Raw genomic sequence first — 18,568 nt, forward strand, 5'->3', positions numbered from 1 at the left:
AAATTAACTAACATCTCCTCCAGTTCATGGGTTATTTTCCCCCTTTTTTTTTTTTTACTTTAAAAAAAAAAAAGGATACTATTTGGAAATTGATAGTCATGTTAGAAAACGAAGGCCCACAGAAAGTCTTTATAATCCCTAGGTAAAACTAAGAATGTGATATACATGTGAATGCAATCCAGGTACACAGATATATACATATATGTGTGTATATATATATATATACATATATGTATATATGCACATAAATATGTAGGAATACATGTACTCAACCTTAAAAAAAAATCCCCACCATCTGAAAACTACTATAACACAGAACAAGAATAAAATTTCATAGAAAAAAATATATTTACTACAAGTAAACCCATGAAAAATATTCAACTTAACTAGTAATCAAAACTATTAAAGGGGGTGAGTGGGGCGGCAGATTGGGGGAGAGGGGTAGGTTGTCACTTTGAGGGGTAAAAAGTATAACTATTGCATCGTGTTGTACACCTGAAGCTAATTAATAAAAAAATTTTTAATTAAAAAAAACTATTAAGATACATGTTTTATCTATTAAAATGGAAAAATTAAAAAGAATGATAATGTTCAAAATCAGCAAGGGTTTAGGAAATTATTGTCACTGATAGGAGCTTAAATGGGAACATCACTCTCAAATTTTGAAGGATATAGAAATGTTTTACAAGTATATGTATCCTGTGAGCCAGCAATTCTATCACTAGACATTCATTTGCAATAAATAATAGTCATTATCTCAAAGACTCAGCCACATGACATGACCACTGCAGCATGATTTATAACTGAGAAAAATAAGAAAGGCCTGAATGTCCAAAAATAAACTACAGTATAACTATTCAATAAAATACCATCATGTAGTCGTAAAAAATGAAGTCAATATTATTGGTTTTTGACGTATACCATATAATATTAAATAAATAAAATTGCAAAATCATATGCATAAAGTGATTCCACTCCAGTAAAGACAAATAAAATACACACACACACACACACACACACACACACACACACACGTCTAGAATCAAGGAAGCCCTCACTTTGCATGGTTCCAATATGTGTGAATTTCAGTTACTGCGGTTTAGGTAAATAATACTAGTCCCCTAACAACACAGTACAAATTTTACTTAGTATGGTATACTAACTGTGAGAAGTTGCATAACGTACAGACGTCACTGCTACCTCTTTAGTCCACAATTACTATGTAAATAACATGTGCATCATGATCAGTGACCAATCATAATGAGTCTTTCAAAGTCTGTCCGTAACTGATCATTACACATTTCTTATCCAGTTCATGTACAGACAGCAAAGTGTGTAGTTGTGTTGCTTTCTTATCTCCCCATGATAAATTCATATGACATGGATAATCACAACGGAGTTGCAGCCAACAAAGATTAAAGTACAGTACAGAAACAAAAAGTGATGACACTGGAAGTAAAATCTGTAGTCAAATGTAAATGAATTTCTGGAAGCCCTACCTGATCATGGCGATGTAGAAAATGCTGCCATTGGCCATTTGAGAGACTAGACACATAGCGGAGGAGCTTAGTGAAGGTGTTCATTAACATAAATAAGGAAAGTGGTTGTACCAAAATGATAGCAATATCCCAGAAGAAATGATGCTGGGAAAAAAAAAACTACACATTAAAGGAAATCTCAGAGACATTTCTTGACGTAGAAAGCACAAAGGATAAAATGTTGGAAGCTGATCCAAACTTACAGAGGAGTATGACAATTTGGGCATAGAAAAGATGCTCGCCTGATTTCATTAGTTGTACAATTGCAAAAACACAAATACTATTCAAACTATTTCTGATGAGATTTTACAAAAAAAAAAGTCTCTTTAATCTTAATGTCTCTAATGTTTTAAATTTGAGCGTACTAAATAAAATATTAGCTTTACTATATTTTTTCATTTCCCGATGCCTTTATAGCCAACAGTAAAAAAAGATTTTAATGATTTGGCAAAATTTTTTAAAGGTCAAAGAACAATAGCAACTTTTCCCATTGATTATTAGGATTGTCTTGCATAATTTTAGCTTGCATAGTTATTTTTATGGTCCTGCACTACCATTCAAAGCAAGGACTGCCTGTATCTTTTAAATGTTTATTTCTAGGGCTTCTATTTTTTTCCTTTCATTTTCTTATCAGTTCTGAAGTATATCCAATGCATTCAGCAATATTTATTGAGTACTGTCTATGCTCTAAATAGGCTTTGCTTCAGGCTCTGAAGATAAAGCAAAGAACTTGACAAAAAGATCCCTGTTGCTATCGAGTTTACATGCTAGGAAGGGAAAAAATGTTAACTAATTAATTAATCAATTAGTAAAGTGAAAAAATGAATTAGTACATAAACCAACAAACAAAAGTATCTGTGAACTGTGTTTGCAAAATATTAAAATAAGGTAGTTAAACGCATATTAATTCAGGATACAATGTTTTACTTCTATAATTAGAAAAAAATGGATTTGAAATTTCTCTTATATCTGGGAGGAAAAGAATCTAAAGTTCCAGGACTTTATGCAAAAACATTTACAATGCCTTTCCAGTCAAGAAATAGGATGTGTAATTATTTTAGAGGATCAGAGAAGGCATGAAAAAAATGATGGGAGAGTTAGAAATGATAGGCAGAATTTGGAATCTGGATAATACTTCTAAGGAGTATAGTGTTCACACTACTAAAAATGTAGTTAGTTATTGATCATAGTTGTTCTGAAACTGACAACCAGAAATTTGATTGATTTTCATCAACATTCAACATCAAAGATTCCTGAATTAGAACTACCTTTTTGAAGGGGAGAGCCTACATTTAGGGAATCAACATTGTGTCCATTTCTGAAACATGTGCTGTGGGTATATCCCCATCTCTAACAGAGGAGAATAAATGTTTCTCCTGCTTAAATAACCGAATCTCCTGCACAGACAGCACACATCTCTGCTCAGTTCTAATCCACAGAGCATTATTCTACTCTGGCGTTCTCAAGTTAGGAAAACACGACTCACTGCTTATCAGACAGCAACTCAGCTGCGACTTCTGCAAAATGGAATGGAAGGATGTAACGTTACCTCCGGGTCTTCCTCTCCAAGCACTATGTCTAAGCACCTTTCATAAGTTGTCTTATTTATGGGTTGTCGGAAAAGTCATGACGTATTTTTCTATGTTTCTCGTTGTAAAAATACGTCATGACTTTTCTGACAACCCAATATTAAATACAGCAGCCTCTGAGCAACCAGTATAACCATCCCTTTGAGATAAAATTCCAGCATCATGTTGTCATAAGCTAGCTTGCTACTCTTAAGCTTCTTTCCTCACTTGCTCCCCTAAGTGTCCCCAGGAATTAGAAGTAGGAGGCCATAACAATTGTATTGTAAATATCGACCTGTAGGAGGGGCATCCTCTGTGGCCAGCAAATACCCTTCCCAATTTCTAATATCATTCTTAACATAAAGATCTGCAGAGTGAGAGTCTCCTTAATGAAGCATGTCAATAATTCGGTTTTTTTCCATAACTTTTGATCAAATGGTTAAATGAGCCAAACACAAGACATAGCATTGCATTGAGATTAAAAGTATAGACTCTGGAGCCAAACTGCCAGGGTTTAAATCCAAACTCTGCTACTTATGTGCTGTGTGACCTAAGACAAGTTAATTCATTGCTCTGTGTCTCAAATTCCTCACCTAAAAAGGATGGTGATGATCATTATAATAGCTAAAATACAAGGTTTAAATTAGTTTAAAAATTGCTGTTTCTTACTAGCGAAACCTGCCTAGCTTCTAAGAAAGAAAGCTCTCACCGCTATTGGCCTTAATAGCCCCTATATGTTGAAAATATATAAGTCAGGAAAGAAAAAAAATCCAACAGTTCTGCATATGTTACTTCAGTGAATTAGGTACCTTCAGTAATGAGACACAAAGATTACCTACATTCTGGGAAACAGCCAATAAAAGAACAAGAGGAAAATAATGAAACCCTTTTAACCTCATTTTAATACCTGGGGGCGGGGGTGGGGAGCATCAGAAAATCAACTTGCATTACAGATGAATAGATTATGATTCTAAGTAATAACTAACCTACTTTCATCATAAAAGAGAACCTGGAGAAAAATGAGAGACGGTGACAGGGAGGAAGGGAATGAAGGAGAGAGAAACTGCCAAATTTATCTAATCACATTTGTCAGAACAGAAGACCTGTAGATCAAAGCCAAGTTCACACCTCTCATTTGCCTTGATTTTCTTCTTTTTTTATTCTGTTCTCTGGTTAGAATGTGTTTTGGGTTTTTTGAGGAGCTGTTGTATTTCCTGGAGGGTTCTACATCAGTGTGGTTATCTTTGACCAGTGTCTATCTGCAGAATAATAACGGGATGTTATGCAGGGCTTGGAAAGACCCAGGGCTCCTCAATCCCCGCTGCCAACAAAAGGAAAGGCAGATATGTGGCAGGAATGCTGTCCATACCACTCCCACTACCAGCACCCACAGCAGACATCACTTACACATCATCACATTCATTCCTGCTGAGCCTGAACTTGGTTGGCCTCAGAACAGCCAACTATTCATCAATCAGATATGGCGTGTGAGATGAACCCTCTCCGCCATGCCTGACTAGAGGACAGTCTACTCTCAGCTTGCCTTTCATATCATTCTGGCCCCAATTTGTGTGTCCAACTTTGTCTCCCACAGCAACTCATAAGTGTCTTATGACAGAACATATCTGCTCATTTTCAGATCTTTTTCATTTTTCCTCAATAGGTTATTCTTTTCTCTCCTCTCTAACTCTGACTCAACTGCTAAGGCCCAGTTGAAAAAACTACCTTTTCCAATATCCTATGCTAACCATTCACAGAAATGTGAGTCTCTCTTTCATTCAAACCATAAAAACACTTTGTGTCTGCAAACACAAACACTTAGTACCAACAAATATACAGCTTTCTCATGATCACCTAACTATGGTAGATGTGACTTTTCCCTCCAACTAGATCATCAAGGTCCTGGAAGACAGTCTAGGTTTTACGTACCTTCCTCAAAGACAGACATAGTACCATGCCCCTAACCGTCTCTTTGAATAGTAATAAATTAGATATGGATCATAAACCTTGGGAATTTTCAAGAACATGAAAATGTAACCATTTGCAAAAGGAAGCTTACGTTGAGAACTCTGAAATGGAAAATGTCTAAGTTTTGAAAACTGTCCTTATTTTAACCCCTCCCCTTAATCCATCTTTGCATTAGCTGCACAGTAAGCAACGTACAGTCTCCATTCAATGTTGAGTAAACCACAAACATAATAAAAGAATAAACACTCTGGGTAAGCTAGTTTCCTCCTACCCGAGGGACCACAACACTTAACCCGTACTTCTATTAAGACATTTAGTATCTACTGCTTTGTGTGGTATTCATTGCTGTCCTTTGTCTTTGCACCTTTACTAAGCCAACCATCTGGTGCATCCTTTATTTCAACTATTCTTGGCACCTATCTAGTGCACAGTGAAGTTATACAAAAAAGAATGGGTAAAAGAATAAGTAAAACAATGAAGTAAAAAATGAATAATACATATTCTGCCACATTTCTCACAATAAATTTTTCTCTGCTTTTTTCCTCTGCCTCTGTTTTAAGTGCAAATAGGAAAATGACATGGTGTGACAAAATGGAAACCCTGAGGCTTAGCAATAATTGAAGTAGAGTTCTACACTCTCTTATTTGGTAACTTAATACTACTTACTAATTTTTAATGGATGCAATATATTATAGTATTTGTTGAAAGAACACGAAATATTTTTAAGATAACTTCCCTGTCATCAAGGAGCTTATAAACGGAAGACGACATATAACAATAGGAAAAATGCCATTAGTAAACATGTAATATGCAATGAATGGTTACACTGTACAAGGTCTTGTGTTAAGCTTTCAATTTATTACATTACTTATTTCACTGAAGCCTATGAAATATCTACTGTAGTTCCTCTCTCATTGACTCTTATATTACAGATAGGGAAACAGAGTGTAAAGAGGCTAAGGGACTTCCCCAACTAGTAAGTGATATGACCTCAAACCTAGTTGTATTATTTTCAAGCCCATTTCTTAGCTACCACACTCTAATAAATGATCTCATTAAAAAAAAAAAAAGGTCAGACTGCCACATGAACAGTACAGACATAAATGTACTGGATTTCAGAAGAGGCAGAAACTATAATGGCATGTGAAATAGCCCTAAGGTAAATTAATTGACCATTTGGTTCATTACACCCAAAGTTGATTTGTGGCTGTGCCCTTTTATTTTTGGTCTGGGAAGCATCCCACTGTGGCCATCCTGCAGACTACTGAAAAAAACTCTTTAAATAGAAATAGTTATCATAATGAACAATTCATACTGAGCATGACAAGTTTATATGTAAATTCCCTTTGGTGGGTTATATGAGGACTTCAGGAGTTTGTATTTTCTTCTGGCAAAGTCCACCATCTGGTAAAGTCTTAGCTCTCAAATCAAAGTATAAAGAGAAATAACTATTTGTTTCTTTAAGTTATTAATGTGCTATCACCAACTGGTTTACATAGTTATCATTTTAAGTATTCATTTCCCTCCTTCATTCTGTGATACAAGTTTGTGGGTCGACACCACAGTTGTTAAAACTTCCACAATTTATCTAATTATTAGACCACTATAGTATTCTATAAACACACTTAAATGCATACATAAAATCTTCAAACTTCATTTTCACATTCATAACTATAAGAAATGAGAAATAGGGCCGGCCGAGTGGCTCAGTTGGTTAAGAGCTCGCTCAAGAGTTTGAGCTCTGAGCAACAGCGGTTCGATGCCAGCCCGAGCTGAGCAGCCGCTAAGCTACCAATAGGTAGCAGGATGGCTCAGCTAAAAAAAAAAAAAAAAAAAAAGAAATGAGAAATAACTGAATAAAGTTTCATATACATATAAATCTTTAAAACACACACACACACACACACATTGTAGTAGCTGTCTGTCACTCCTGCCCGCTCAGCAACCTAGCCTCTTTTTCTGATAACAGCATCCCATTTTCTTTGGAAAACCACCTTTATGCTTGTAAGTCCTCTGAGGCTGAATCCACCCTCTCTAATAGAGGTCTGCACAATGAGAAAACCACAGCTCTTGGCCACAGCAATTAATTTTTGAGTAGACACTTTACCTAATCCAAGCCAAACAGTAAATACTCGTAAGTGTCAGCCTTTTGTTGGAACTTCTGGGAAATACATTTTCACTTTATGCTAAGGTGCTAAGATGGTAATAAAAGTTTTGAGTGCAGATGGCCATCTTGCAACCCTAAGGGAAAAGCCTGCCTGAGAATAAAGTAAACATGAAAGTACTTAGAACCAAGATAGAGACAGGTTCCTGATGCCATCACGTAAGCACCTAGAGCCAGCCATGCCGGAAGTCAGCTACTTTTCAACTGCATGTGCTGATTCGATTCCCCTTTAGCTTAAAGTAAACTGAACTGATTTTTTTTTTTTTGTCACTTGCAACCAAAAGAATCCTGATGTACGCGTCTATGACTCTGTGTTAATGTGTCAAAGTGGAGGAAACTTGCATTGACCAACCATGTATTAGCATCTTCAAATTAATTGCATTGAAGAATCTGTTTTTATAGAATCTCGGTTTTCTTGGAGTGATCTGTACGAGTGATCTAGACTTTCTTCATGCCTTCACCTACCTCTGCCTCAACAAATCCAGAAAATGACTATTGATTTACATGCTGTCAGACTCTAGACAGATAAATTAGATGGTTACTTTTTCTGTATCAAATTAGCTAAGAAATTGAAACAGCCAAATAGCATTCATTAAGATAGGTAATTTTTAAAATACTTAAGTATCCATGTATTAATAAACTCCCACACATGAAAAGCTGTCAGTTATCACTATTCCCCTTAATATGCCATGACATTATTATTCAGCTATAAAGAGTCAGCAGTACTAAGACCCTGGATTTCAGAATACTACCGAGCTATCTTACTTAGGAGCAGAATTAGAGCCATTTCAGCTGGCAAGAGGTAATAAAAACTTGAATTTGCTGAGACATTTTTGGGAAATATCTGTACCTTAGCCATTCATCTTCAAAATGTTGAAAGAAAAAAAATTTGCCTGTGATTTACATTACAAAAAAGTTATCAGGACTTGGATCATATCTATCAGATACTCAAAATTCTTTAGAATAAAAAGGTAGTAGCCTTTTCATGCCCCAACTAATTCTATCTTCCTTCTTCATAATCTCTGCCAACATAGTGGGTTGAAAAAATTAAAACTAGTCTGTCAGTGATGTTAACATGTATGTGATTTGTAAATGTTTCTAAGTCATTCATAAAGAGCAGTCTCAGCAACGGTCTAGCAGTCAAATAAATTTTGTCTACAAAATTCCAGGGCAAGCCATATTGAGAAAACATTGGCTCTAAGCCCTTTTTGGTCTACTGATTCTTTTGTTACTAATCCCAATTATATTACTTAAATTATTAATATTATGTCAATATCTCAAGAATCTCTATGAGAGAGACATAAATTCAAACTAGTCATTTGGGTTTTAGCAACCTGAATGATAATCTAAAATAAGTAACAATTACGGACTGAATTCAGTCCCCTCAAAATTCATGTGTAAAAATCCTACCCCCGCAATGTGATGGTATTTGGAGATGGGGCCCTCGGGAGGCAATTCGGTTTAGGTGAGTTCATGGAAGTGGGGCCCTCATGATGGGATTAGTGCCCTTCTAGGAAGAGACACCAGAGAGCTTACGTCCTCTTTCTCTCCACTATGTGAGGACACAGTGAGAACGCTGCCGTCTGCAAGCCAAAAAGTGGGCCCTCACCAAGGAACCAAATCACCTGGATCTTGGACTTCTCAGCCTCCAGAACTGTTAGAAATAAATTCCTGTCATTTAAGCCACCTAGTCTATGGTAGTTTCTTATGGCAGCCGATGCTGACTAATACAGTAACTAAATTAACTAATGGCGAAACTAAACTTTTTGCCTTTTTTTTCTAGACTTTACCTTCCACAATATCATTTTCCCTACTTAATCCAGGTTTGCTTGGTAGTCACAAGCCTTTGGGAGAAAAATGGGCTTACAGAAACAGTAATAACCAAATTTCACTGACTCTTGCCCCAGCGGCACATAACAAGACTGCATGCACCCCCCACCTCCTGATAATTCTACCTCACAGGTATTTGTTGGGTCCCCAATGGATGCTTCACACATACTAAGCCTTTTAGTTCCACCCCATTGTTGATGCCTTGTGTCTGAAAAACCACCTGGAAAAGGTACCACATTACAGACACTGTCACTAGGGCCCAACACGCGATATCAATACACTTTTACAACACCATGTAACAGGGTTGGCCATGGTTCTGAAAGCTAGCAGACTGAGTAGCCACACAGGTCCAAAGATAATCCCATAGATGCAGCAAAATGGGGACAGGGGTAAGGGGCTTCATGAATGTGGCACAGAAAGGTAAGATGCTTACCTCCCTGTAAATAGGAACTTATCCATTAATTAACATGGTAAAGAATATTGCCACCCAGCAACCTCTTCCTAAAAGACCTAAAATTTCCTAATGTATGTCATAGCTCTCATTTTCATTTTCCTTTAATTTTTAGCTACCTACTTCACTTCTCTTTGCTCTGCCAGAGCTGTCCATGATAAGGTTTATATGATGAATCACTCTGCTTAAGAGTGAACACATCAGCATTTTCTTCAGGTTCAACTCAGAACAATTATCAGCACAATTTATCCCCTGAGGTTTCTAAAGTCAGGCTCAATTTTCATCAACATTAGGAAATCTTCAAGATTCCCAAAATAAACTCTACAGACTTTGCTCAAGTACAACTACTTTCTATACAAAGTAGTTAAATTTATTGCTCCAATATTAAGTGTCACAACCACCATGCTAGTGCTGCCATTATATGCCTCTACATACAACAAAAAAAAAAGATATCATTCTTCCTGTAGACTCTCTGCCAAATGCATAAGAATATAAAGGCACCAGACCTTAAAGAATCTTAAGGAGTCCACCACCACATTGCCAAAAAATTCTACCCATCTTTTCCTATTTAGCAATATTGAAAAATATGATTCAAATATAATCCCATTAAAAGGGGAGAGTGGGGACTGGAGGGATCAAGGAAACATTACATAGGTGCTGACTTTTTCTTAAAAAAAAAAGTCACATTATCCACAGATATATCACTGCTCTAAGGATTTTGATATAACTCTGAACATAATCCAGAGTTCTACAATAAGCTTTTCTCCTTTCCTACCTCAAGTGTGTTCTGAGTTAAGGGTCCAAAATTAGCGTCACTGATCCTCAACCTCTCTGAAGCTAAATTACATTCTCAGCAAAGAAAAGACTATGTAACAGGTCCTCCAACACTACCTACTTGACATGTCCAGTTTCACTGTTCTCAGGCAGCTTACTGCTTCATTTACCTTGTTTGGCTTGCCCAAAAGACTCTATTAAGGAATCCAACCAGTAACATACACATGTCTACTGCCCAGCAAAGACCACAAAACCAGGCCAGAATCAAAAAGAACACTTGTAAAACCTGAGTTCAACTACTTGAGAAATGGCATATGAGTGACAAGAGGCTAATTACAGGTAAACAAGTAGTTTTGAAACATTTCATTAAGCACCTTCCCAAATTATCAACAGAGATTTGCTAAATCTATTTTCAATAAACAATAAAATGGGGTCAGCTAATTTTTTAAGACCATATTTAAGAGTAGAGGAGCATAATTTGTGATAGAAATAACCTTCCTTCTAAATTATCCATATAGATAAACCACACAAAGTTAACAGAAAATATAAATCAGAGTATATGTGCACTGATTAGGGATTTTGATTTCCTGTTAAAGTGTGCTATGAACAATCCATGTACTTTACAGAGTAATATCCACAAAAGTAAAGAAGTCACCCTTTCAACACAGTATGTTTCACTGTAATTTTTCTAGCCAATTATTTCTTAATCCCTTATATAAAAACCTATGTATAACAGTTCAGGTCATCCGGAGATAACCTCAGTTCATCAGGGAGGAGGTAAATGAGTGCCACTTCAAAAGAGATTCATTATTAATAGCTTCCTGTTCAGAAAGAGCAGGCAGAGAAAGAATTTAGTCACTTCTAAGGCTCATGGTGATGTAGAAGGCATGGCTAGTCCTTAATTTGGTACAGAATTTCCAATTAATTAAATATCAATCATAAAACTTACAGTTCCTTTACCTTCTCAGACAACTCCGTCTTCAGATCTATCACGTATCAGTTTAAGCTAGTTTAGAAATACATTTGTCTCTTTATGACACTTTTTAAGAATTATATAAGCTCAAATCTGTCTTTCCTAGAACTGTGTTCATAACATGCTTTATAACAACCTTATAAGGCAGAGATTAGGCATTCACTTGAAAATTGTCCAAATCCCTCTACCACCTTCCTTATGCAGTATAGGTGGCATTCAAATATAGAGGGATATAAAGAATGAGACAGGGAACTCCTACTAAGGCAATGGAAGGTGCTCTAGGCCTGAAAATTGAGATACGCCAAAATCCATAGGAGGAAGCCAAGGTACAAATGCCAAAGCCAGAAATTATAAATTGCAAGCCTAAAGGGACCAGAAGGAAATATCAAGTTCAAGTTACCAAGTTAAGAGTGAGAAGTTAAGGGTAAATTGAGATAAAAACAACCCAATGTTGATATATAGGTGAGTCGATAGGACTTAAAGGTCAAGGCAAATATAAATACTCAAGTTGTCTAATAATGTGAAAATGAACTAAAGAAGTACTGTTGTTTGGGGGTGTGATTTGGGGGTGTAGGGGTTGTTCTCAAAAAATTTTTTTAAAGATTCATATGAGATACCAAACATCCTCCCAAACTGGCTGACATGTTGGTAAAATTCCCCCAAGGGATCAGTGAAGCGTTTGCCACATCTGGTTCTCACATACTCAGGGAAAAGGAATCTTTATAGCTTAAGGAGCTTCATGTTCATATGGGGTTCTGTGCATGCTCTCCTGTATAGCGACAGCACAGCGACTTTACTTCTGGAGACAAAACATGACCCTGAGTAAACAGTAATCATGGGTGGAGTGACAGAATCAGGATTATCAGACCTAGATCCCGTGTTCCACTCTAATTCTAAATGAGCAAATCCCCCTTTACCCCTGACTCAACTTCTCTATCTGGTTGACATCTAACAACAACAACAAGCGTAAACAGATTACAGGGCACATCTACGGACAGTGGAATTGAGTTTTGCTCTTCTGGCTTACAAAAATCTACTCAGAAATACAAGACAGTGCTATTATAGTAAATGATAAACTAATTTACTATTCGCGTTGTCACTTTTGTACTCATCTTTCCTTTGAGAAGCAATACCAACAAATTTTCAAAGGGAAAGACTGAAAATAACTGAACTTGACATTCCTAGAGGGAAAACGAATCCTTAGCAATAGTCTCATCCCTTATTGACCTGTTATTTAGTTAAAGAGGTGTAGTGAGCACTGACTAGGAGTGTTTAGATACTATACTAGTCACGTAAAGAAGTTGCATAATGAATGAAGATATTTACTTTTCCTTTTTCCATAAATTTATCAATTGTGGCAACAAAAATAAACTTCAGTGAAAAGTGGTCTTAAGAGGTAACAGCACGTAACCAATTCCAGAAACCTAACTAAGTACAACCATTTAAGATGATTAAAAAGCTGTGATTTCACTGGAAGAATAAAGCATGTGAGTAATGATGAGGATTTCCAAACAGAAAGGGACGAGTATACATGGCTCACAGATTAAAAAGAATATGTGGTGAAAGAACTAAGCTATGCACAATGGCGACTTACTGAAATGAATATGGAAATTTTACGTGGAATACAAGTCTTGTTTCACAAGCTTTAGTGACAAACATCTACTTTTTCTCAAATAGCGTCTATCTTAAAAACAAGTAATGATCACCAACCCAAGAGATACTCGATGAATATTAAATAGCACTGGTTATCTCTGAGCTATACCCAAAAATACACACATTATGACTGTTATACCCTAAGAAATGTCCACCTGGTCTCTACTCTTGCCAAGAAGAGATTTTAGGAAGTATGATTGTCTGCTATAGTAGAACAAAATTCATATTAAAATAAAACATGTAAATCAGTTCTTAACCCTATTCCTTAAAAAAGTCTTAAATTTTCAAAACAAGAGCCCAAATATTGTTACAAATTTCATCGCTGGTTTATACAAAAAATAAGTTATAGTTATTAAATAAACTCTGAACTTCCACGTTGTACTCAAAGAAAAAATAGCCAATGCCTAGTTCTTTTTTTTTTTTTTTTCAATTTGAAAACAGTGGCTGTTTATTTTATTAACTGACCAGATTACAAAAATACCCATGGTAGATACCTTAGTTCATCCTCCTAATAAGCCTGTTGATCTGGTCTTCCCTGTTGCCAGCGTCTCCCCCCTCCACAAAGTGGGTGGTCTTCTTCTTCATTCCACCTCGTGGAGAAGACAATTTGAAGGGCCACAGGAAGTTGTTTGCTTCTTTGAAGCGTTTTCCAACAGTATAGATCTCATGAATCAAATCCTCCATGCAGATGATGCCGTATTTACCAAGAGATCGTGCAATTAATGTGTTATCTGTCAGGGCAATTCGCTTTTTGTTGATTTTGCCATAACCACGCTTGTAGATCAATTCATTTACTGATTTCAGGTTTGGATACCCCCATGCGATGTATGGCTCCACAATCCTCAGCATGTTAATGGAAGCCTTGTTGAGCTTGACAAAGGCGCCATTGAAGATCTGGCGAAGGCGAAGAAGCTGCAGCACCTTTCGGACCTTTGGGCTCACACCATTGATGCCTCGGATCCTGATGACAAACGCCAACTTGGGTTCCGCAGGTACATAGAAGTTGCCAGCTTTTCTCGCCATCCTAGCCATTCGAATCTCGGTCCTGTACATCTGCCTATATTCTTTGTGATAGTGCTTCGCTTTTTCATAGATAAGCTTTCTCTTGCCTTTCGAAGCATCTTTTGGGCAAACTTCTTTCTCAGGCGCTTGATCTTCAGCTCTGCGAAATTCCTTCGCTTTTTCTTAAGCGTTTCTGGCACAGCAGGAACCTTCTTCTTCTCTTCTGCGCCCTCCATGGTTCCGGCCGGCCAATGCCTAGTTCTTATAATGTTATATTCATCTAATCCCCCTTTAAAACACACCCAGAAATGCCATCTAATATTTACTTATGATCTCAGCTAAATAAATCCCCTAAACAAAATTCTGAAAGTCAATTTCTAATCATTTTTTGGCCATTAATATAAAATGTACCTAAATATTTAAATTTTATTATTTGGACATTAAATCAGTTGAGACTAAATTTTCTCCTACAGAATGATTCACCCAAATTATATAGATGGTTATGTCCAAAAATTCACTTCAGAAACAGCAACTGCAATTAAAATTTTTCTAAAATATTTATATGGTATGTCCTGCCATGAATGACAATTGGTTAATTTGTCTACGTAATTAGTATGTTCTGAGCAGAGTCAAAGAAAAATGTATTATTTCACATGTTGAAATAATACTTCCGAATAAATTTCTCTTTTAGCCTGAATTATTACTATTTAAAATGATCAAAGGCTTTGAGTACAATAACCTGGCTTGCAATCTCTTTTGGGATATAATCACATATAAGCAAACCAGGCTACACAGTCATAGCAGTGTTTTCTTCCAAAATTAATACTTCTATTTCCCACCATCACAAAGTTTCATTCTTCTTTGGTCAACTAACTGATCACCACATGCACGCCTCTTCCAAAGATAATTACTAATATGGGGTTTATTGAAGAGACACTTCAGCTTGCTTTCTTTTTTTTTCTGCCCAAGCAGTTTAAACTGTAATATTTGCACTAGTTAGGGCACTTGATTGGAAGCATTACTTAATAAAAATCCATCAGCAAATAGCACTTACTAGGAACATATATTATCTCTTTTAAGAACACCCTTATCAGGCCGGCCGAGTGGCTCAGTTGGTTAAGAGTTGGCTTAAGAGCACAAGCTTTGAGCAACGGGGTTGCCAGTTGGATTCCCACATAGGACAGTGAGCTGCACCTGAGCTGAGCTGCCACTGAGCTGCCAACAGGTGGCAGGATGGCTCAGCTGGTGAGAGCACATGCTCCTAACAACAAGGTTGCCTGTTCCACTCCATGGTGGGCTATACCCACCCACAACTAAGACTGTACTTGGCACCTTGAGCTGAGCTGCCTACTGGATGGCTCAGTGGATAGAGCGTGCGCTCTTAACAACGAGGCTGCTGGTTGGACTCCCTCATGGGATGGTGGCTACGCCCATCCACAAATAAGATTGAACACAGCACCTTGAGCTGAGTGGCTATGAGCTGCCCACGGGAAGCCAGATGGCAACTGGAATTGGAACTGAGCTAGCTGCACCCTCCACAACTAAGACTGAAGGACAACAACTTGGCTGTTCCTTTTCCCCAATTCCCCAACACTGTTCCCCTCCCCCAGTTCCCCAATTAAAAACACACACACAAAAAAAACAACAACACTCCTATCACCGCAGTATTCATTATCTCTATATTCATAAGTGAAACATGTTCAAGAAGGTCTCATACATTACACAGATCTCAAATCTAGTACTGAGAAGCTCTATGTAGACTTAGAATGCGGTTACAAGATTTGACTGACCATAATATCCATACTCTTTTTATGATAGTGTGCTTCCCCCTTCATTTCTATTTCTACAGTACTTCTGAGTAAGGGCACCTTCAAGAGCCCACACTCCATATCTCAAAAACACATATGACCATTGACTTGAACTCTCTGAAAGTAAGGCATGTTAAAATCTTGATAATAACAATATTTACTTTTTCTTTAAAGTAACCAAATGCCTTCCAATGAGAGCTAAACTTTTTCTACACTAAGCTCAGGACTGAGCCATTATTCCTTTATTTTCAACAAGCCATCCATTCTATTCCTTTAATTTATTTTTCTCTAATTATAAATGACTTTAAGAGTTGTCTAAATTCATTCCAGAGCTCAAACAACTTAGTCTACAAACTTGTCAGTTTTAACTTTGGAGGCTACAGATCTGTTTAAGAGTCAGATGAAATGCATACAAACACAAACAAGCAAAGTTTTATATAAAATGGATGTGATTGCTTTGGAAAATTATTTTCTTCAAACTCATCAAACAACTTTCAAAACATTAAAAAAAAAAAAAAGGACATTCATTCCAGGGAATAAACTAATCTCCTAGGGTCACATGTACCTAAGCTTCAGTGATGAATGTACATTAGAAAATAAGAATAAAATCAACTAACAGTGCATACACACACTGCCATAAAATCTTAGAAGTTAAAAAAAAAGTATCCCATAAAATCAGCCAAGAAGCGTTATAATTTTTAAGACTATCTAACTGTCAAGGATCGATAAATGCTTACAATAATTCAGTACATTAGTTGAAAAAGTACCTCTCCATTTTACAGCCCTGTCTAGAGAGCTTTAAAAACCCATGTGACCTGTGTTTTAAAATAGTCTGTACCACCATGGTGACCAGCTGACCACTTTGCTTTATGAACCCATTTCCCTAATCTGCACCAGGGTGAAATATGTCAAACAGATGTTTAGAGGCACATCTCTTTGCAACATATTCAGCTCCTACTGAAAACATCTGCAGATTCACATCACAAATGCTTGCAAATAGAGTTATGTGCTGAGATCCAGAAAGGTTCAAAGGGAGGATTTTCTCCTCTACTTCAAGTGCAGCAACCTTATTTCAAAAGCAAGGCTGCTGGCGAATAAATTCAAGCACAGTGGATGACATTCTGTCAAAACAATTTGCAAACATTTATTTTGCTGCCACAGTTCAGTTGAAACCAGTTCCTACTGAGATACTGACACTGCTATAATGTTGATTCATGCTTTTGTGGCTTCAAAAATTAATAACCATAACTTTTGTTTTTCAAATGATTTGGAATTGCCAGCAGTATGCTACCTCCAACTGGCTCCAAACAAAGCAGTTCCTGATGTAACTTGTTCTCAAAATCAGGAAGCCATTTCTCTCTCTGAAGCTTTGGGTCCTGACTGGTTTCTATGCAATAAAATGAATCTAACATTTGTACAACTGTCCTTTATGCCCGAGAAGTTGTGAGAGAGACTTTGGAGTCCTCAGGCATGAAGTCAAAAACTAAGATTTTGAAAGGTTTTGTCCTTTAAATGTGTACTTTAAATTGAAAATGTCTATAGCACGGTCATTACATCTTCCATGTTACAAACCAGTCCTTTAGTCTAACTTTAATCAGAGGGGGTAATTGAGACATCCATGCTTTGTCCTTAAACTTTAAAGACTCTCATGGATTTTGTATTTCAAATTAATAGTTCTGTGTTTATTATAAAAATATTTCTTTCCAAATATCCACATAAAAGTGATGCTTCAGGTAAATAGTATATGTTTATCCTATATTTCATACCACCCAACCCTGGGTGGTATCTAGAGCCCAGTATGAGAAGAAAGTCTTCTTGGCCTCTGTTGTAAATCTAAATCAACATCTTCACCACAGCTTTGCATGGCTCAACATGTATCCAGGTGACTATAACCATCTCTCATCCATTCCTTTTAGTTTTCCATCATAACTGATCTATGATAAAGTAATATAATGACTATTCAATACCTCTTGTCTGTTTTTGTTTTCCCAGGAAATCCAACTCAAGCCAAATTCCTTATACAGTTTAAAACACTTACTTGCCTTCCCAACCTTGGTGAGGTGTGAACTATTGAGAAAGTGATTTTGGACAGGTCAACTCTGCTTAAATCTGTGGTATTCGCATGAGTCTTAGGTTTGATGCTATTGGACATAGAATAGAGAGAAAAGCAAAAAATTCCATGGGAAAGGGAGGAACCTAAAAAGTCAGCCAAATTTCCAGTCTCTCAAGATTCAGATAGTCATGTTTGGCTTGATAATTTTATAAATTCCAAGAAAATCAAGCATAGTATTATTTAATATGTTTCGCTTATCCAATGTCCCTTCAACAGCATGGATAACTAAAGATTGACCATAAATATGCGAAGTCCCTACAGTCTGTGATCCAATCGGGCTATTGATTCATTCACAGAATTTTAATGAGTGTATCTATGATGTGCAGGAAACTGCACACACTTTAGAGCTCTGGGTTGGCTCACAAGCCAAAACAGAAAAACCCACATGTAAACAGATAATTGTGTTAAATGCTGTTGATTTATTCATTCATCCAATAAACACTTACTAAGCATGTACTGTGTATTTGATCCCTACTAGGCAACATGCTAGGGGCTACAACAGAATAGTGTTGTTTTTTTTCGTTAAAGAACTTTGGAAGCCTACAGTTAGTGTGGTTGGGGCACAGAGCATGAAAATGTGGTGAGAGAAAGGCTATAAAAACAAGATATGAGATAATCGTAAATGGCCCTATATACTTTGATAAGGCATTTAGACTTTATCCTATGGTACCAATAGGGAAGTACTGAGGGTCTCAAGCAGGAAGTGGCAAAACCAGGTGTGTGTTT

General features: G+C 36.8%; 1 protein-coding gene and 1 pseudogene across 8 annotated transcripts in view; both read right to left on the bottom strand.

Moving 5' to 3' along the window:
• Positions 1-18,568, bottom strand: part of SLC4A4 (solute carrier family 4 member 4) — a 324,167-nt gene that overhangs the window by 196,554 nt on the left and 109,045 nt on the right. The window lies entirely within an intron of this gene.
• LOC109393718 (60S ribosomal protein L7 pseudogene) lies at positions 13,344-14,172 on the bottom strand (annotated as a pseudogene).

Source organism: Hipposideros armiger, unplaced genomic scaffold (genome assembly GCF_001890085.2).
Source record: "Hipposideros armiger isolate ML-2016 unplaced genomic scaffold, ASM189008v1 scaffold_386, whole genome shotgun sequence".
In the NCBI taxonomy this organism is placed as follows: domain Eukaryota; kingdom Metazoa; phylum Chordata; class Mammalia; order Chiroptera; family Hipposideridae; genus Hipposideros; species Hipposideros armiger.